Source organism: Apodemus sylvaticus, chromosome 3 (assembly GCF_947179515.1).
Source record: "Apodemus sylvaticus chromosome 3, mApoSyl1.1, whole genome shotgun sequence".
NCBI lineage: Eukaryota > Metazoa > Chordata > Mammalia > Rodentia > Muridae > Apodemus > Apodemus sylvaticus.
The window spans coordinates 77051367-77073817 of NC_067474.1; the positions used below are offsets into that span (position 1 = coordinate 77051367).

Genomic DNA, 22451 nt, shown 5'->3' on the forward strand with positions numbered 1-22451 from the left:
TGATAATTATAAAATTATAAAGCACATATTAAGCTTTGAGTGCCTGCTGGGCACTTGGCAGTTAGTCTTGTAATTTGCAGTTAAGTAAACCCCAAAGGCCAGGATATACCATGAAACAAACATCTTTCACAATGAGGGTGCTGAACCTTATAGTGGGTCTTTCGGACTCATTGTTCTTGACAGGTAGAATAGAGGTGTGGACACAAGCAGTCTAAGTCTAGGGGGTGCGAAGTGTGCTTTAATGATAAACTGCTGGATAAACATGCTCATTTACATGTTCAATCACCCATTCATTTGTTCCTTTATTTTAAAATCACTTACTGAACACAAACTGTGTCCTGGGACTTGTTTTAGATGCTAAATTTTGAATGAAAGAGTTCACCAAAACATTAATCAAAAGCTAAAACTACAAAATGTACAACAGAACAGCTGAAGGATGGCAAATGTAATGGGAAATACAACAGGCTCCCACAGGAGAGGTCAATGTGGGAGTGGGAGCTGCGTGAGCTTTTAGGAAGGGATAGACCACAGGTGCCTTCCTAAGCAAGTTAAATTTTTAGCTAAGACCTAAACAATGAGGAAAAAGCAATGTGAGGTGGGGGGTGGGGAACATCAGAGGAAGAATACCAAGCTCAGTAAATGCAAAAGAACTGCAAAGGAATAGCAGTAAATACAAAGGCCTTGAGAAGAAAATGAGCAGATGGAGGAATCCGCAACTGATGTGGCCAAGACAAATCCAACTGAGAGCGAAGGACAGTGGAATCTATGACAAGGAATTTGGAAATGATTCTAGCTACAAGGCTGACCCTACCTTCTCATCCCATCATCTGAAGCTCTCTGCTACCTAGATGGGATTCAGCTTGGACATAACTGTTTACATCAGGCCTGGCAGGCATATGCAGAGAAGAGTTCCATTGAGCACAGCATATGTGCAGAGCAAGGCAGGTCTAGGGCCCTTCCTGTCTTCAGGTTTCTAAGCATTATCACTGTAGTTTATGCAAAGATAAAGGAAGGAGAAGAAACCACTTTCCAGAGAAGGTAAGATGTAGAAGCCAGGTACAGTAAGAGTAGAAGGGCTGTACATGGGAGTGGCTCCACATGGTTATACCACTGTTCTTTACTGGGGCACAGACAGGTGTGTGAAGTGGGCAGATAGTTTCCTAGGATAAGTTAAAAAAAAAAGCCGAGTCCTGCTGCCCCTCTCTCCTTCCTTTCTTACTTATTCAGCACCCTAGTTGAGCTCACGTTGTTTAAAATGGACTTAGCATGGCTATGAAGTTGCAGAAAGGCCAGGACTGATTGACTGTGCATATTGGGCCCTTAATAAATACACATTCCTTGCACAGATTTATTAACATATAACATTAAGTAAGACTTTAAAATGAAATGCTCCATGCACTGAGCTAAACAGTTTATTTTACCAAGCAATTCTAAAGGAGATATACAATTACCTTCTTTATTTTATACTTGAGACTCAGAAAGGAAAGGCATCTTGCCCAGAATCACATAGTGATCACTGGGACAGACTACTTAAACCTAAGATTGTTTGTGAAGCGCTTGAATGGAATTGCTGCCAACCACTGTCACCAGGACCAAGATCTGCAGATATCAACTGTGTACTGATATAATTCCAACTAGCTACACTTACAGAACCTCAGCTCTGCTGAGCCAGTGCTATCCCATGCATTTTACAAATGTTATGAAACCATCCTAAAATAATCATCCCTATTTCCTTGTTTCAGAAGAGGAAATCTCAGGTAAAATAATAAGCAATCTGTACAAAGTCACAGGTTTGAAGAGTAAAAGAGGCAAGCCTGCAGTCTGGTGAAATCTAGATCCTCTTGCTCTGACTTATTCCATCCAGCACCAGCTCTACCATTCACTGGCTGAACCAGTCTCAGCCTACCTAGGCCTTCCAGCGTTGACACTCTGTTTTTTTTTTAATGAATATTTTCTTTATTTACATTTCAAATGTTATCCCCTTTCCTGGTTTCCTCCTCCTTCTGGAAACCCCTTATCCCATCCTGTTTCTACAAGAGTGTTCCTCCACCCACCCACCCACCAACTCCTGCCTCCCTGTCCGCCATTCCCCTATGCTAGGGCATCTGTGGAGTCTTCATAGGACCAAGGACTTCTCCCATCAATGCCTGATGAGGCCATCCTCTGTTACATATGCAGCTGGAGCCATGTGTACACCTTGATTGGTGGTTTAGTCCCTGGGAGCTCTGGTGGATCTGGTTGATTGATATTGTTGTTCTTCCTATGCAGCTGCAAACCCCTTCGAGCTTTGACACACCTTAACGGCAAAGTCTTAAAGGTTTTTTGCGTACAATGGTAAGTGAATAGGAACTTCTCAGTACAAAGCAAGGAGGTAATGGTAGCAAATGGAGCCTGGTTTTAGAGATGAGCAGACTTGTGTTTTAATTCCAGTTCTGTCCCTTTGGGATGTGACTTTGACACAGTCAAGTTTATGTCTTTGAGCTTGCTTTATCTCTCTGTACCAAGTGTCAGTGACAGGCAGACCCAACTGCCTTTTAGGTTCAGTGTTGATGGATGTGAAAGTTAAGTATTCTCTGGAAAGCTATGCAGAGAAGAAAAGATAAGATAAAGAAGATACTCAGAAGCTAGAAAGATATGCAGATATTCAAACATAAACACAGTCCTCTGCAGGATGAGGGAAGAAGGTTTTGGGTTCAAAGCTAGCCTGGTCTAGATTGGGACACTGAGGCCATCTTTGATTGCATAGCAAGACCCTCTCTTAAAACAGAAACAAAAACAAATAAACAGTAACATAAACCTTCCTCACAAAATGGAGAAAGAGAAAAGAAAAACAAAAATCTGGAATGTGAGACTATGTAATTTTCAAAGTCAAAAGGAAAGCCTATATTTCTCTGTGAAAGATCACAGGGGGTGTCCTATCCATCTGCATAGGGGCTCACCTAGAAGCTGCTGAAGGTAGGGCTCCGATGGCAGTGTGTAAGTCCAGCATAAGCACACTTCAGCATGGCTGTGTGCATCACCTAACACAGCTCTAGTCACTCAGTAGTTGTGGAAATCAGTGAACTTGGAAAAAAACCTGCAACTCATTACTCTCTTACAGTTTCTCCATCAACAAATTGGAGAAAATGTTACAGCATATGGCTATCTCCAGGGTTATGAGGAATGAGGCATGAGGAATGGCTTGCAGTTGCAGATTTTTATAAAGACCACATAGACAATAATGATTTGTACAATAATACATAGTTTTTTGAAAATCATTTTATTTGAACATGAAGAGGAGATATGTCACAACTGAAGAACAAATAGATATTTTGTAACAAGCGAGTTAATATACTAGTTAGCCTCAAGACAGAAAGATTTAGATGATGTTTAAGGTTTCTTTCTCATTGGCCAGTTTACATTTTGATGATGCTTCTACTTTTCTCTGCTTCTTCAAGTAGCACCAATAATTCCATTCTAGGGAAAAAGTAGCCTTAGGGTTGTTTTACCTGTTTGTAGAGTTAGCAACTTAACCCAAGTCTTGCATATGATAGACAAGAGCTAGACCACAGAGTTTTATCCCTTCCACCTCAAATACCATCCTAAAGACTGAAAGGTGTATAGAAGCCTTGCCTTTTCCAATCACATGTAGAGGATTCTTTAGGAAGTTGTTTACCACCTCTGACTCTCAGGCCTCTCATTTACCAGCTATGGTAACACAAGCGGAGGATCAAGACTGAATAAGATGCCAAGATAATAGATAGGCATAATTCAATCTTTGGTCCTTAAAGTGTAGTTTGGGCTTTTGCTAGCACAGTGTCTAACCATGTAAGCAGAAGTACCAAATAGACAAGGCCTTAGGCCACCTTCCTTGATGTGTGTGTCAGAATGGTGGGGCAAGGTATGGAAGAGAAGAAGGAAGGTATCAATCTCACAGACCTGGGTCAAAAGTCATAAGGCCATGGGCTTTCTGCCTGTCTCGGCTGTAATTGGAAAACTACTCTACAACCACATCTGAAATCAGTTAGAAGATCAAGCTGGGGCTGGGGCATTCTTTATGAGAGTAAAAAAGGGATGGTACCTGACATAGATGGGAGGATACCCAAGCACACAGTCAGACTTTTAAGGTTATGGGGGGGTGGGGGTTAAGAAGATCTCATCTATACTCTGGTTCTCTGTGCTCCCTGAGAAGAAGACTGAAGTCCAATGATAGAATGGATGGAAACCCTGGAGCTCCATCCTGTAGCTTCAAATCCTCTTTTCATTAATGGCCAGAGAAATGCGGAGAGGAGAAATGAATGGCACAAGGACCCACAGCCACTAAATTCAAGATAAAGATGCAAACCTCCCTGGGTCCTCCTGTAAGGTCTGGCAATGTCTTAAACAAGTGACTGGCTTATGTCTATGTAGACTTCGGAGAAGATTTAATGGTTATAGAAGTTGCTTTTAGAGCAAAGTTGGACTTCATAGGAATCTGAAGCACTAGGTTTAAACTATTTCTCCTTCAAGTGCTGACCATTTTCCAGAGGGAAAATTTTCAATCAATGTGGTTGAAAGGTAGGGTTTTGGTACAGCACTTGAGACTGTGCTGTAGTGTCTTAGGCACCTTAAAGTAATGTGGTCCTCTGCATTGAGAATCTAAAATGAATCTGAGAAATTTGTAGGGATTTGTTTGAGATGACAGCTCACATGAAAAGGATTGTTTCCTCAGTGTCAAGACAGTGTCATCCTCTTGAGCCTTCAATCATCCCCCATAAATGTATAATTCTCAGCTAGAATCTTTACTGTTCATTTATTTATTCAATGTCACTTTGTCTCTGAGCTCAAGGAGCAAACTTGACAGTAGGTCCAGTCTTATTTGCTGATCTTAGCTCCCTACCGCTTTCCAATTAAGGTGGGTCCAAGTGCTGCCTGCTCCAGAGGGTGGATCCCACCTTTTGTCTTCTCATAGGTGTTGACTCTTCTGGCTGAGTTACTCTTCTCCCTTGTCTTGTCTTTGAACTACCCTTCAAACATCACCTCTTTAGGGAAGCCTGTTTTTTATCCCCTCAAAATGATGCAGGGCCTGCGCACTTCTCTATTCCTGAGTTGTCTTCCAGACATAGCAGCTCTCTGGAAATACCTACCTGCTACTTCAACAGTCAGCAAATACTAGTCAGAATGAGTAGTAACCACCTCATGCTATTAAAGCCACAGCCATTGTCTGGAAATGAATTTTTCTATCTGTGAAACGAACAAAGGATGATTGGATTGAGGGGTTCTAGGGAGAATAGCAGAAGGAATTTGGCAATTTGGTTTTCATATTGAGTTCCCAATTTATTGGATATGTGAGGGTTTATCACAACTTACTCACCTATAAAATGGAAATCACAGCATTAAAACCTGCCATGGAGGGGAGCTGGTTTACAACCAAAAGTGTCAGAGAGCATGCCAGTATGACATCCAGCATGTGCTAGGCAGTCCTTGTACAATAGCCCTTGGTCTTGCTATCACCACTGCTATTATTTTGCTTCTTCCCAAAGCTCTGATTTCAACCCTACCAGGGATAAGTAGCCCTCCTAGAGATCAGAGGTAGGTGGGTGGGTGAAAAAGAAGCTGTTGCAGGTCCCATTCAGGACCCCCAGACCTCCTAGCAGCAGGGGTGAGAGATTGAAACTGAGAAGTTAATTGGCGGTGAGAGCTTCTCAGAATCTGACAGGGGGTAAGAGTGAGGAGGGAGCCCCAGAGGCCTATGTCAGGCTCAGGTCCCCTAGAGGACAGGAGAATGTGTTTGAAGTCTCTAAGCCAACGCCTGCTCTTCCCCAGTCACCACATGATTTAGGCATTCTGGGGAGGCAAAAGTCTCTCTGCTGATTTGAAGGGAAACAGATGTTTCCAGGCCAGAGGCCCTGGTCTTATAAAATGTTCCTTCCCCAGACAAGGCTTTGGCAAACAACTTCCCATTAGCACACACCCACCCCTTCACCTCTCCACCCCCAGTTCTCTACCTCCCCACCCCCATTACTATGGCTTTGCTCCCTGACTTTACAGCACAGTGGGGTTATGGGGAAAACACCAGCCTTCCAACAGATACTTCTGGTCTGCACAGCAAGATCTGATACACTCCTAACTACCCTGCTCAGAGTCTCAGTTTCCAGTCTCTATAGGAGGACATGGAGGCAATCTAATCTTTGGAGGTGGGTTAGATCTGATATTCTAGGAACAGAAGATTTTCTTCTCAGATAGAGCTGTTTTGCTCTCTTCCAGATTGCCCTTTTTGGGAGTCCCATGCAAAGAGTCTGTTGTAGTTTTCAGTCCAGGCTGCACTAGCTCTGGGGCAAGTGACACCTTTACCATTACACTTTGGTATACAATAAACATTTTGTTTCTGTAACTTTAAGATGGGAGACAAAGTTCAAACTCACAGCATCATGAAAAGAAACTAGAATTCAATCACCTGGACCATATTTTAGAATATGCTGTACCATACTATGTTTTCCCTTTGCTACGCTTAGCAATGCCCACGTAGTCTAGAGTCGAGGACATGCTGAGCAATGTTTAAAATTAAATGCTATAAGGAGAAGAAAAGACCATTTCCATGATGCCAGTGAGACAGTCACTACAGGGGTTAGAATGGACTCTGGAACCTGACTGTCTGGAGTCAAAGGTGGTTCTACAATCTACCAAACTTCCTCAAATTCTCTGTGCTTCAAAATGTGAATGACTATATTCGCTCCAGAGAGACACTCTATTTGGAGTAGTGTTTGGCACACAGTATATTCTAATAACACAATAAGTGTGTCTTTAAATTATTAATGTTTTCAAGGGTAGAATAAGTTCTATTGGGTAACTGATGCTTCTTCTTGGATTTGGAGTTGGCTCAACAGTGTTGATCAGGAGGGTACAATGGCAGAAATGCTGTGTTATTCCTGTGCCTGGTTGTAGGAATCAACACCCCTTCCCCTTGCTCACTAAAGCATCTCACTTGGAATTCCTCCAATAAGAAATCGGAATGCTATGCTGCCTCTAGAGTATGAGGAAGTCACTCCATCTGAAGAGGCTGCCTGTGGAAACCTTAGTAGGCTTGGGGTCCGGGAAACTTAGATCATTCCAGCCTGAGAAGTGAAGTCAAGCCAAGCTGAATTTTTTGTACCTCAGGTGCCACACATCAGGGAGAAGAAAGAACCTAACTTGTGTCCAAACTGAAGTTCAGAATCACAGAATTTATGTGCAGTACAAATAGCCATATGAAGCTACCAAGTTCAGGAATCATTTGTTAAAAAGCTGTCTGCTTTTAAAAATAATATTTAAATGGAAAACCATTTCTTTTTATAAAAAATGTGGTTTCTATGACTGTTTTCATACTAGAGAGACAAACAGGAGATACTAACAGCAACCATAGATGCTACAATCTTCTCTTCTAGGGAGACATTTATAGAACTTGATGGAGAACTCCAACAGTATCTAAGAAATTCATTTTTCCTATCTTTCTTCATTTTATCTCAGAGTTAAAAATCACTCCCATGGTACCCATAGGCACAGAATATTCAGGCAACTGCTCTGAGTTCATAGCTCTTCTGACTTCTAGTCTAACACCTCTATGGCTAGCTGAAGACATGAACTTCTATTTGAGAACTGATTCTGAATGAGTAGCAAAGCTTGGGGCAAGCCATATCATGTTCTGCCCTCTGTTTCCCAGCTTTGGACATGAAGACCATTGGGTAAATGGTCTGCAATGGGTGTCAGAATTAATATGTCCTAAGTTACCCTGATCTAGGCAAATGGCCTTTGTTTTCCTTTAGTATAGGCACACTGAAGTGAAAGGGCAGAATGGATAAGAAAAGACTGCTATGGATTCTTCTTCTGTCACATATAGCCACTTACCCTTAGCACCAGACTTCAAACTTTATATTTTCCAGGTCAGGCTAACAGCCTACAACATACCAACATAAATTTTAGTTCTAGCGTCTGCCACAAATGATCCAAGTAGCCTAGTAGTAGTAGTACCTATGTTTCAACCTTTCAAACAGCACAATCTGGGTAGTGGTTGTGACAAATGTGAGGTAGTATATGGTTAAATTCTATATCATTCCAAAGACTTGTGTGTGTGTGTGTGTGTGTGTCAAGTATGGTTTATGCACATGAATTTCCAGAGAGGGCAGAAGTTATTAGACCCCAACAGGGTCAACTTAACTGAATCCTTGGAGGGTCCCAGAGACGGAACCACCAAGCAAAGAGCATACAAGGACTGGACCTAGCCCCCCTGCACAAAGGTAGCAAATGGGCAGCTTGATCTTCATGTAGGTCCCCCAACAGCTGGAACATGAATTGTGCTTGACTTTGTTGCCTGCCCATGAATCCAGTTCTCCTTACTGTGCTGCCTTGTCCCTCAGTAGGAGAGGATTTGCCTAGTCCTGGATGTGCCAGGGTGGGCTAGTACTTCCAATAGGGAGAGAGGGGTAAAAGGGAAAAACTGTGTGAGGAGAGGACTGGAAAGAGAGGGGGGGCCTGCAATTGGAGCATGAAGTGAAAAATTAAATAAATTAATGGGAAAATAAAATAAATCAGAGCACATCATCTCTATGCATAGGCAATGGTCTTAGAGACTGGTCTCAGCGAAGGGAGCAATGCAATCCACCAGAGTCATATAGAGTTCATCTTGGCCACTGGATGGATAGGTGAGTCACACTATGTCAAAGCATAAGAGATAATATGGTAGGCACTGGTTGAGCGAGGGCAAAACTGCATGTAGCTTGTTGGTCAACCCTGATTCTGCTGCCAGTCAACACAGTGGTCCTGGGTAATGACTTTATTTATTTATTTATTTATTTATTTATTTATTTATTTATTTATTGCCTAATTGCTTGCTTTCTCTTCTTGGTAAGAATGGGTGGGCCACATGATGTCATTGGGAATTATCACTAATCTTCAAAATCCCTTTATATAAATAACTGAGAGGTAACACTACTGAATAATTCAATGAGGCTGAAATTACTTTGACAGCACAAGAAAAGAAAAAAAAAACTACATGTATGTAGGCCAGTAACTTTTACAAATGTAGAAATAATAAACCTTGAAGCAAATGAAAGTACTGTCTTAAAGACTCAGCATGGGCTGGGGATGAAGTTTGGTGGTAGAGCACTTTCCCAGCACATCTGATCGCAGTAAGATTTCATGTACAGACCAATGGAATATACCTGGGAACTCAAAACTGAACCATATATTTACAGATAATTTTGTTTTGACCAAGATGCTTAGATAATTCAATAGGGCAAAGCATGTTCCCTCCCTTTCTTCTCTCTCTTTTTCTTCTCTCTCCTCTTTTTTCCTCTCTCTGTCCTCTTCATTTTTTCTCATTTGTTCATCATATTTTTTCAGCATTATTTGTTAACCAACAACATAGCAGGTACAGAATGAATATATCATAGTGATATACCTGCATTCTTCACTTTAAAAAATACAACACATTGTTGAAAGGGTAAATGAATGACTTAGGGAACTTGATAATTAACTATGGAGATCATGCATTTTAACCAGACTGCAATAGTCCCCTAGGTAGAAATACAGAATCATTCCCTAATTTTAGTAAACTATTTTAAAAGGATGTCTAAAGCCATAGGTTTGACCCCTAGCACCATATAAACATTTGGTACACATCTGCAAGACAGCTCTGAGAGATGAAGGCAGGAGGATCAAGAGATCAAGGTCATCCAAAACATAAGGAGTTTGATGCCAGCCTAAACTATGTGACACCCTGTTTCAAAAATAAAAGAAATCCATTTGTCAATTCTTGATCTTAGAGCATAAGCTATTGGTATTCTACTCAGGAACTTTTCCCCTGTGCCCATGTCCTCAAGGGTCTTCCCAAGTTTTCTTTTCTTTTCTTTTCTTTTTTGGATTTGTTTTTTTTTTTTTTTTTTTTCTGAGACAGGGTAGCCCTAGCTGTCCTGGAACTCACTCTGTAGATCAGGCTGGCCTCGAACTCAGAAATCTGCCTGCCTCTGCCTCCCAGAGTGCTGGGATTACAGGCGTGCGCCACCACCGCCCAGCAAGTTTCTTTTCTATTAGTTTCAGTGTGTCAGGTTTTATGTGGAGGTCCTTGATCCATTTGGAGTTGAGCTTAGTACAAGGAGGTAAGAATGGATTGATTTGCATTCTTCTGCATGCTGACCCCCAATTGAACCAGCACCATTTGTTGAAAAGACTATCTTTTTTCCACTGGATGCTTTTGGCTCCTTTGTCAAAGATCAAGTGACCATAGGTGTGTTGGTTCATTTCTGGGTCTTCAATCCTATTCCATTGATCCACTTGCCTGATATTGTACCAATACCATACAGTTTTTATCACTATTGCTCTGTAGTAAAGTTTGAGGTCTGGGATACTGAATCCCCCTGAAGTTCTTTTACTGTTGAGAATAGTTTTAGCTATCCTGTGTTTTTTGTTATTCCAGATGAATTTGAGAATTGCTCTTTCCAGCTCTATGAAGATCTGGCTTGGGATTTTTATGGGGATAGCACTGAATCTGTAGATTGCCTTTGGCAAGATGGCCATTTTAACTATATTTATCCTGCCAATCCACAAGCATGAAAGATTTTTCCATTTTCTGAGATCTTCTTCGATTTCCGTCTTCAGAGATCTGAAGTTCTTGTCAAATAGGTCTTTCACTTGTTTGGTTAGAGTCAGCCCAAGATACTTTATGCTGTTTGTGGCTATTGTGAAGGGTGTCATTTCCCCAATTTCTTTCTCAGTCTGCTTATCCTTTGAGTATATAAAGGCTACTGATTTGCTTGAGTTGATTTTGTAACCAGCCACTTTGCTGAAGATCAAGAATTCACAAATGGGACCTCATAAAACTACAAAGTTTCTGTAAGACAAAGGACACTGTCAAAAGGACAAAACATCAACCAACAGATTGGGAAAGGATCTTCACCAACCCTAAATCCGACAGAGGGCTAATATCTAATATATACAAAGAACTCAAGAATGTAGAACTCAGAGAACCAAATAACCCCATTAAAAAGTGGGGTACGGAAAAGAATTTTCACATGAAGAACTTCGGAAGGCTGAGAAACACCTTAAGAAATGTTCAACATCATTAATCATTAGGGAAATGCAAATCAAAACAATGCTGAGATTTCACCTCACACCAGTCAGAATGGCTAAGGTCAAAAACTCAGGAGACAGCAGGTGTTGGCGAGGGTGTGGAGAAAGAGGAACACTCCTCCACTGCTGGTGGCATTGCAAGATGGTGTAACCACTTTGGAAATCAGTGTGGCGGTTCCTCAGAAAACTGGGCATGTCACTTCCTGAGGACCCTACTATACCACTACTGGGCATATATCCAGAGGATTCTTCAGCATGCAATAAGGACACATGCTCCACTATGTTCATAGCAGCCCTATTTGTAGTAGCCAGAAGCTGGAAACAACCCAGGTGTCCCTCAATGGAGGAATGGATACAAAAAAATGTGGTATATTTACCCAATGGAGTACTATTCAGCCATTAGAAACAATGAATTCATGAAATTCTTAGACAAATGGATGGAGCTGGAGAATATCATACTAAGTGAGGTAACACAGTCTCAAAAGATGAATCATGGTATGCACTCACTGATAAGTGGATATTAGCCTAGAAACTTTGAATACTCAAGACATAATCCACATATTAAATGAGGTCCAAAAAGAATGGAGGAGTGGCCCCTGGTTCAGGAAAGACTGAGTGCAAGAGTATAGGGGAATACAAGAACAGGGAAGTGGGAAGGAATAGATGGAAGAACAGGGGAGGGAAGAGGGCTTATGGGACTTGCGGCGAGTGGGGACCCAGAAAAGGGGAAATCATTTGAAATGTAAATAAAAAGATATCAATAAAGAAAAAGAAATTTTAAAAAAAGCAGAAAAATATGAGAAATGATTGACTTGACTGGCTGGACAATCTTTTCCAATTGTAAATTTCTATAACTTTAACAAATATGTGTGACATTCCAGTAGCTCTTAAACAATCTAAGTGATTTCACACTTCACTGTAATTCATGTATGCCAAGCTACCAAATCATTATTCAGTCATTTGTGTGTGTGTATGTGATGTGGTCAAGTGGGTATCCATAGATGCATGCTCTTATACATCCTGGTGCATGAGTATACAAAGGTACACAAGCACATGTGTGCACATATGTGTGGGAACTTAGAGTTGTTGTGAATGATGCTCTCAATCATTCTTCACCTCATTTATATATGGAAGTGGGTCTCTCAGTCAAACCTGGAGCCTTCTGATGCAACTCTTCTATTTCTAGTAGTTCCTGTCCAAAATCAAAGTAGAGTTTCTATATTACTCACCAATTCTTCTCTGTGTGCGCGCGTGTGTGTGCGCACACACACACACACACACACACATATTTCCCTATGGAAAAAAAACTTGCACAGGGAATTTTATAGAAGCATTATTCCTAATGAAAAGTGTAAAATGATCCAACTTGTCACCAAATGATGGATAAACAAAATCTGGTATAGCCATAAAATTGAATATTATTCAGCCATGAAAAGAAATGGAGTTCTTACTCAAGCTACAGTTTTACTGAACTTTGATAAAATTACGTTATGTAAAAAATATTAGCTATACAAGATCAAAATGTGTATGATTCCATCCATGTAAACTGTATGCATCAGGAAAATACCTAATGACAGATAGCAGATTAGGGGCTACCAGGAACTAGGTAGAAGGGGGTAAATTCCTGTTTCTTTATAGGTGAGGAAAATGTTCTGGATTTTGTTGTGATGATTGCTCAACTTTAAAATGTTTGAAGCCTAAAATATATTGTGTACTTCACAGAGGAAAATTCCATAGATGTGAATTATACCTAAAAGATATCTGTGTGGAAAATGAAGGGGCTCATGTGTGGCTTGGTGGTAAAAATGTATGTAGTATGAGGGTAGCCCAGAGTTTAATCTCAGCAAAAATAACAATAAACAGAAATTGGAGTGAGAAACCTTCCAAGATAGCAGTGGCCTTGACGAATGTTTGGGAGCTGGTTCTTCTTTATCATCCTTGCTTCAATCCATATCTCTTATCTCTTTATGTAACCAAAAAGCTTTAGTTAAGTAGAAAACTAGAAACCTTCAATGAAATCCTAAGTTAACATCCATATCTCTGGTTTGTTTGTAAATGTGGGAGTATGACAGCTGCAGTGGAACTCTTTGAATCCTTGGATTGTTATAGAGAGAGCCGTGCTTCTCAACCTGTGGGTCACAACCCATTTGTGGGGTCCAGTGACCCTTTTACAGTGGTCACCTAACTAAGATCATCTGTCTATCAGATATTTACATTATAATTCATGACAATAGCAATTTATAACAGTTATGAGGTAGCAATAAAATTAACTTTATGGTTGGGTGTCATTACACATGTGGAACTATATTAAGGAGTCACAGCATTAGGAAGGTCGAGAAATACTGGCATAGAATCTAGGAGCATGATCAAGAAAGTGGAGAACATTCTTGATTTAATTTTTTTTTCAACATTTCAGGTGTTGACTCTTGTTAGCATTTAGTCTCTTTAAGTCTTGGTTCCATGACAAGAAAATGGATGAAGTTTTACCTGACTCAGAGGGTTATTTGGAGGATTCTGTGGAATGGATAAGATGGAGTTAGAATTCATTCCTAATCTTAATGTCCTACTCGGGACCTTTCTGTTAAAAGAGAAGTCAGTACTTGCCATCTAGTGGGACTGCCCCTTAAGTCCCAGCATGCTTTAGTAGCCTGTACTGGCTCCTGATTCTCCTTTAAATGTTCGCATCCCAGTTCGTCCCTCATTTCCTTCAAATATGTGTGGTTAATTTGTTTTCAGTGACATTCCCTTTAAAAATTTCAACTATGTCAAACTTCTGATATCATTGAGTCAAATCTAATCTTTTCCTTAAAATATTTATGACATCACAATATGCTGAATGTTCACCCGTTCATTATGTTAAAAGGTCCACCCTATCCACTACTAGGATATTAAGTTCATAAAAATGAGGAAAGTCATAAGTCACTAATGTGTATGGAAAAAAAAAACCTGTCAGATTGCTAGGTAAACCCTCAGTAAATATTTATTAAACATGAGCATATGCTGCAATGAATGGCCCTATACCTATCTGCATATGATCAACACAAATTGGGTTTTGTGTTTTAAAGGAAAAGGAGAAGAGGAAGAAGAGGAAGAGAAGAAGGAGGAGAAAAAATATGAAGTTGAAAGGAGAATTGGGGGTGGGGTAGAAGAGGAGTGGAGTGGAAGGGGATGTAGGAGTGGGCATAATCTATTTAAATACATTTTATCCATATGTGAAATATTCAAAGAATAAAAAATAGGTAGAGCACATGACAGTGCATTTAAATTTGTTTTGCACAGGTACTAAAAACCTTTGAACCTCCTTCTAACACTCCCTTTCTTTGGCTAAATACTTATCATAATTGTAACCAAAAATAAAATAAAATAAAATAAAATAAAATAAAATAAAATAAAATAAAATAGGAGTACGATATTACTTGCTCAAGCTCATTCTATTAGGAAATGGCAAGCCAGTTTCAGAACCCAAGTTTGCCTGATTCCAAAGGCCATTCTCTTTTGCCTACAATGTGATGCCCCCATGGGACATTATTAAGTACTACACCCCAAATGTACTCCCCATTGATCAACTGCCTGCAATGTGCTAGCAGGGCTATGAAACCATAGTGCAATATCTAATGGTCTATTTGATCATCGTTACTGTGCCAGACAAAGAAATGAGGACAGGGAGATTAGGCAACTTACTTAGAAAATGGCAGAGCTCAGTTGCTCTCCTAGACAGTCTGGCTTCAAATCTATGGCCTTTAAATTCGTCTGCCATTTTATATATTTCAGTTCCTAGTTCTAAGGAGCCTTCACCAACTGCAGAAGCGAGAGACATGGTGTTGGAGATGAGGATCAAGACATTGTTCATCTGTGTTTTCTTCATTGCTGATCACTTTACTGTGTCCCAGCTATGATTTCTACCATTTGTCCTTTAATACCCTATGATCTGTCTCCTTGATAGCAGGAGCAACATCTTGAAAATATTTGTGTAGCCAGAATATGACAATCTTTGTCTATGCAAATGAAGTAGTATCTGAATATATATTTGTCATTGAATCTACATTTATCTGTGCAGTCTTTTGTGGCTAGAACAAAAATAAAATTTGTAAATTCATTAGTTTGGTTCTAATGTATATAAGTATGGACAAGTATGATTAGAGTAAATGGGATGTAGTTAGGTGGTAGTAGAGCCCATGTTTAAGGATTTAGCTTTGGGAGTCAGTGTTTGTAAGAATCATACATCTACTATTGGTCAATAATGAAATTTTAACACAAAGACATTATATCTTCTAGGCTAACTCTTATAAATTGCAATGTATATGTATTGAAGGTTACTAAAACAAGAGGCCTAAGGTGTTTACAAATTTAGATATAACAGTTTTCATTGGGAGCAATTTTATATCCAGTCACATATGGATAAGTATATCTATATCTGTGGTGGATGTGTGTGTGTATGTATTTATGTATGTATGTATGTATGCATGCATGCATGTATGCATGCATATGTATGTAAACTTTGGAATAAGGAGGCAAGGGTAAAATGTAAAACAATGGAATTACTCAGGAGAGTGATAGATTTTCCCCTCAAAGTTAACAATGAAAGTCTTGGGAAAGCAGGATATGGAGAAAGAAGAGAACAGAAACACAAGAAGTTATTCTATACCAGACATGGTACCATACATGAATTCCAGCACTTTGGAGGCTGGTGATTCTCTATGAATTTGAGGACAGTCTAGTTTATGGAGCAAGTTCCAGGACAAGTAAGGCTGTTAATACAGAGAAACCAAACCAAACCAAAACTAAAAATAACAAATAGCAAACAAACAAACAAAAAAGACTGAAGCAAAAACAAAGAACAAATAAAACAAAAACCTGGAAGTTCCACTATTCAACAATACATTGACCTAGAAAATCTACAACTTACTATGGCTGTGAAGTGTTCATTTACTCACTCCACACTAACACTAACACTACTCTGTCTTCACCGATGCACATTTGGTATAGCTGATGTCAATATCATTACAACACAGCAGACTTGGGTATCAGTAGACATTATAAAAGAAATTCAGAGAGGATTTACAGTGCTACTCCTCAAGGGCATCTATCTAATTACTACCCTTCTCTCTCCCCTATGAGTGTACGTGTGTGTGTGTGTGTGTGTGTGTGTGTGTATAACTGTGTATATACATGTATATATGTGTATATTTGTATATATGTACATATATATGCATATGAAATGGGACACCTGAATCACATATATGATCAGTTTCATGGCAAGATCAAATCTCACCCCTAAATACATGAGCTTTTTGCTATGCAGCATCCATGCCATGAGTCAATAATGTCTTGGTTGAAGATGGTTAATACATTTATATTTAGTAAATAAGACCCATTCGCATAAAAATAAAATAAACAAGACAGGATAGAAGGTTAGCACTATTCACACATCCAAGAGAAGATGTAAGGAAGTTGTTAAAGACTCTCTCTAGGTGAAAGCTGCAATTTGTCCCCTTCACTGATTCAGAAAACTCTCAGCAATAAAGGAAGGAGTCGGGTGATGCCAATAGTAGAGCAAAACAATCAAATTCCTATCCAGGCAATCAATAAAAGGTCAGATATAATAAAATACTGTTGATGTCCAGGTAGTATTCAAGAGAGGTGAAAATGTCAGAGAAAAGAATCAGTGGACAAGGGCTATGCTTCTGTCAATCCTGAGTGCCTAAGGGGTACTCAGATTATGTCACTACTAATGTTGTGAGCAGCAACATTCTGTCTTGCTGAATCTCCATGCAACCCCCTCATTTAAATTAGGATCAAGGAAGCAGTTGATATGCCCTAGGTCACACAGTGAACTCAATGCAAATCTTAGGTCGGATCCTGTATAGACCCTCATCATGGTGACAAACACCACTTTGGCATTCTTCATTGTGAATGACATTTAGTCAGGATTGAGAACAGTGCAAAGAAAGGTTCCTTTTCCAAAATTCTTGCCATGATTCCACTACATTTGGCCTAAAGCATCAGTGAGGCTTTTAATATTTGTAAAGAGAAGTTTTTCTTCCTGTTTGGGTTTTGTTCATTTACTTGCCTTCCTCCACCCTTTGATGTTAAATCTCTGGCCTCAGTGTTCTTGTTTTTAATATGGATCTACTTCTTCCCACCAACCATCCATGTGGATAGTGCAGTGGTCCTAAAGGCACATTGGGATCTGCCTCTTCCCTACATTCACAAGAACCTTGCAGTGAGGTAAGTCTCCCACATTGGAAATAGGCTCAGGGCAGTGGTGAGGTCACTGCATAAGGACATATGCATGAGATATGTATAATGTAATATCAAAGCCTCCTATGTCTATGTCCCCTACAAAAGCTGTATGCTCCTCACCATGATAATCTTTGTTTTACCCAGGAAATTTCATTGCGGTTTTGAACTCACACAACCTTGCATAGCCTTCATCTAATATTCCTGTGCCACAATCACTATCCGGCTTCCTTTGTCCCATGTAGATAAACCTCCCTGGTCTATTGGACACAAAAGTTGTGGAAACCTTGAATTACCAGAATGGGGGCAATGGGCTGGCCAGGCACGGTTGAGGCGTTCAGTGCTGATAAGACCTTGACATGGCTGGACAAGCTCACAGAGACGTAAGGCTTTGCGTAAGCAAAAGATTAGAAGACAACATTATTCAAATATTTATTTTCTTGCAGGAATTGACATAAAAAGGGAGTGGAGGAGAGTCCCATGAGAAAGATAAGACTCTGTAGGCCTTTCTGTGGTGTGACTTTGAAAGTGTGGCTATTAGAGAAATCAAATTAATATTAACAATAAACAATACAGGCTGCAAGTGTCAGCTGGAAGCAGCCGTGATTTCAACTTGCTAGCATAAGAAGCCAGGGATGAAAGTGTAAATTAAAGAATAAACAACAAGGAAATGCAAGCCTACTTTGCTCTTGGGCCAGACTGAGACACATTCAGGATGAAGGTGATATATTCAGAGGGAGGAGTAGAATGAGCTTGATGGGGCGGGCAATGTTGTCTTTAAATGCATCTCTAATTTTGATTTCTTTGAAGCCTAGAGCAAATGTGACACAGTACTGACATGCATGGGTAGCATGTGGATTATTATACCTTCCTTATACTCTGTGCTTTTAGTTTTGTGTCTCAGGATTAAAAGAATCAGACACATCCCTGACACCTATCAATTTACACTTTGCAAAGCTTATTGTACAAATAACCTTGAGAGCAAGACAAAGCAAGGTTTATTGGCCACATTTTGCATTTGGTGAATTTTCTGTTTGTGAAGAGGAAGTTGAGGGGGCTTTGAAACCAAGGACACATTGTTGGAAAGTGATAGAGCTGGCACTTAGTCAAAGGCTGACCCAGAGAGCTTTTCACTTCATTCACCTTGGCTTTGAAGACACAACTGTTCCTCTCTTACAGGAAAATAAATCTCAATAGGGTTTCTATGGGTCCAAGGACTGAGACAGTACCGAGGCATGAATGAACTCCAGCTTCTTGGCCATTCAATTTCACCTCACTCCGTCAAGCAGCAATACATCTTGCCATCACTGGCTCAGCAATAGTTTCCCGAAGCCCAGATATGAGGCTATGACTCCCATTCACTCTTTCATGTAGTCTCCTTTCAGAGGTTTGCCTGTGCCACGTTAGTGGGCCCTTTTGCTTTCTCCTCCCACTTGAGATGGAACCTCGAGTATCTGGTGGTGGTGGAGCAATGCAGTAATTAAAGATCAATGGCATTGGCTTTGAAAATCCCTTAGAAGTACACCCTTTATGGACTTCTGCTGGGGTGATAAGACTTTGTGCTTTATTTGTTTCCCTTTCCAAAGTATCCTTCCTCCTTTGGAAGAGCAGTACCTGCTGAAAACCTACCTCTCAACCTCTAAATGGAGTTTGGGCATCATGACTCACACAATGTCCTGGCCTCCCAATGCAGAAATTGTGACATCACTCAGGCAACCAGAGTCTAACTTCCAACTCGCTTCCTACAGCTCTACCTTACCATGATTCTATTACTATTATATTGGTCAGAATGAGGCTTTGGCAAATCTGACAATGTCTACTGAGCAGCCGGCTCAAGATCTCAAGTGTTTGCCTTCACCTTCTTTTTTCTTTGTTTTTTTTTTTTTTCAAGAATTATTTATTTATTTTAGGTATATGTGCATACTGTAGTTGTCTTCAGACACACCTGAACTGGGTATCAGATCTCTTTACAGATGGTTGTGAGCCACCATGTGGTTGCTGGGAATTGAACTTAGGACCTCTGCAAGAGCAGTCAGTGCTCTTAACTGCTGAACCATCGCTCCAGCCCACGTTCACCTTCAGGTTAAGAGTTCACACTCCTTAGGTTGGCCTAAAGTCCCTTCATGGTTTGAGCCCCACCAATGCCATTAGGACTGATACATCCTTGTGTGGCAGTATTGTACCAGGATGACATAATGTGATTTGTAAACCTGCTAGGTTGTCCTGCTCCTCAATAACTTTTCACATGAGACTTCCGTCCCTGGGAAAGCATTTCCTTTTGCTCCCAATCTTTCATCTTACTGATCCTAATCAGCTTCTAAAGTTGTATGTCAATGTCCTTTCATTCTTTCTATCCAGCTTTCCCTGGGCAGAAAGGCCCTGCTCCTGTGAGGGCTCACACCACTGACCACATATTATGAGTTCCATGGAAGCAGAGGCAATGTCTGGTTTATCTCTGAGTTCCAAGAATGCAGTACAGAATGCTACAAAGACGTAGACACAAGCCAGTGGCATAAACAAACACCCATGCAAATAAGGCAGATGTCACATTTGTGCAACTGCTCAGAAACTAATGATTGGATAAAGAAAAGTAGGGGAAGGGGGCTTATTTCCTGTCCCCCAAAATGACCCCAGAAAACAAAAAATAAAACAAAAAACAAAAACAACAACAAAACAGAACCTTCTTTGTTGTCTCAACCACTTTTCCCCATAGCTCATAACCTATATATTACAAAGGTAGTTACTAATTGATTAATGTGTGACATAGTGGTCTGTGCATGCTTGGCTCCTCCCGGAAGAGCAGGACGTCCATCAGGGCAAGTACTACCTTTCTCTTCTCTCTGTGTCCCTTATGGGGTTCTAGCAGAAGATAGTACTGTACAGTCATCAAAGGGGCCTTGAGCTTAAAGATTGAAGTTCTTTCAGATGTTTCTTCTCTCACTCTCTGGGACAATAGCTAGTTTATTAAGCCACCAGAACACTTTATTTACTTACTTTTAGAGTAAAAAGAAATTGTTATGATTATATCTAGAGGTGTATCATATAACACATTTATATGATTTTATAAACATTTTTATAATAATTTATTATAAAAATAAATATTCATTGTCTTCCCTCGTGTTGCAGCTAAATATATACAAAGGAAAAAAATCTTCTTTACCTCACAAACTACCCTAACAGAGACCATATATTAACACACATTTAAATAGGTATTATCAAGTTTGATAACTATAGCACAAGAAAGGATACACAATTTAGATGATAGGGAGCCATTCTAGGAAACGACTGAAAAACTAACAAAATTATCTGAGGGGGGAGGGCGAGGGGATAGGAGAAGGGGATGGGGAGAGGGATAGAGAAAGCATATGACATATGGGCATGTGCCAAAGGCCTGTGGTAGGTGAGAACTGTCCAGAGGCTTATTAGATGCTAATGTGGATTCTGAACTAGTTAGTTATTGGGAACTTGGCCTTGGGAGCCAGTCTGCTGAGTTCACATCCTGGCTCTGATACTGAACTTTGTAAATGTTTTTACATTCTGGGGTTGATTTTTTTCATTTGTAAACTGGCAATAATAGACTATTGTCCTCATTGAAAGGTCTAGGTAACCTAACTTATGGGAAGCATTTGGAATTGTGTCTAGTGCATGGAAAGAACTTTAAGTATTTGCATTTCAGACTGTTAATTCTTTTCCTGGGACTCCATGAAGACACTAATGTAAACTAGAAGCAAAATGTCTTCTTTGGAAAAAAAATATTCCAGAGAAGAACCAGGGGAGATAAAAGAGAAAATTGGGGGTGGTATAGGCCTTGTGGTATAAACCTAGAATCCCAGCTACTCCGAAGCTGAGGCAGGGGGATAGCAAGTTCACAGTCTGTTACAGGTTGTATCAAATGTCACTCTGGACTACTTGAGGAAATACTTTTTAAAAAGCAAACAAATAAAAAACACAACAAAAGGAGGCTAGAGATCTAACTTAGTAATTCAGTGTTTCTTGGTCATGACTAAGGCCCTGGGTTCAATTCTCAGTACCATAATTAAATAAAATCTCTCTCTTTCTTTCTCTCTCTCTCTCTCCCTCTCATACACACACACACAGAGAGAGAGAGAGAGAGAGAGACAGAGACAGAGACAGAGAGAGACAGGGAGGGAGGGAGAGAAGAGAGGGAGGAGGGAAGGAGGGAGGGAGGGAGAAGGAGGGAGGGAGAGAGGGAGGGATGGAGAGAGAGGGAGGGAAGGAGGGAGGGAGAGAGAGAGAGAGAGAGAGAGAGAGGGAGAGAGAGAGAGAGAGAGAGAGGGAGAGAGAGAGAGAGAAGGAGAGGGAGATTATTAAATAAAGAGCAGAAGAGCCAGTAGCTTGGTTTGTTAGTCTACAAAGGGCATCACTCTTGTCCTTAGGAGCAACACACTTCAGATTAGCAATGTTACTCTTGAGATACAATGAGGGACTTGTTTCTTTGGTCTGCCATTGGCTATCTAGATGTTTACAAGGGTATTGCGATTCCTGGAAAATGCTATGATGCTATGATGCTAAGACAGATAATATGGAAAATTTCACAAAATTAAAGCTAAGACAAACACAAAACAAATCTGTGGGAACCACCTCTGCTTTCTTTCCCCTAAGGATGTTTCTGTGGCTTTCATACACACCAAGAAACCAGAAACCCCCTGTGTACTTGTCCTGTGGCTTCTGTGTGACTTCCTTGCTCTGAGCAGTGCCTCTTCAACCTGTTATTGGACTTAGATATGATTGAGAAAGAGCAATTTAAGCATATTAATTTCATGGCCTATGATAAGGGTGAGAGGATTCGCACACAGCGCTGGAAGTTAGATCTACAGCCACTCACCCACAACCTGCCCACAAGCAGAGCAGCTCCTAGGACCTTCTGGGCTTGTTTCTGTGAATGTTTCCCAGAAAGAAATACGCACTTCTTCTTTTTCTGGCTAGAGAACCTGATGAAATTCCCTGTAAACAGGGCCTCTCCCTCCCCTTTGCACTGGCCTCGCACATGCTAATGCAAATCAGTCCTGACCCAGCCAGGGGTCTATGGGAAGGCTGCCAGGCGCTGGGGAACAAACATGCAAAGAATGTTATTTCATTTCTGGCATCCTGGGGAAAGAGGGCTGAGAGAGAGGGAAGTTGGGAAGTGA

General features: G+C 40.4%; 1 protein-coding gene across 3 annotated transcripts in view; it reads right to left on the minus strand.

Annotated features, from left to right (window-relative positions):
* The window catches only part of Astn2 (astrotactin 2), a 989271-nt gene that overhangs the window by 17430 nt on the left and 949390 nt on the right, over positions 1-22451 (minus strand). The gene's annotated exons all lie outside the window — the stretch shown is intronic.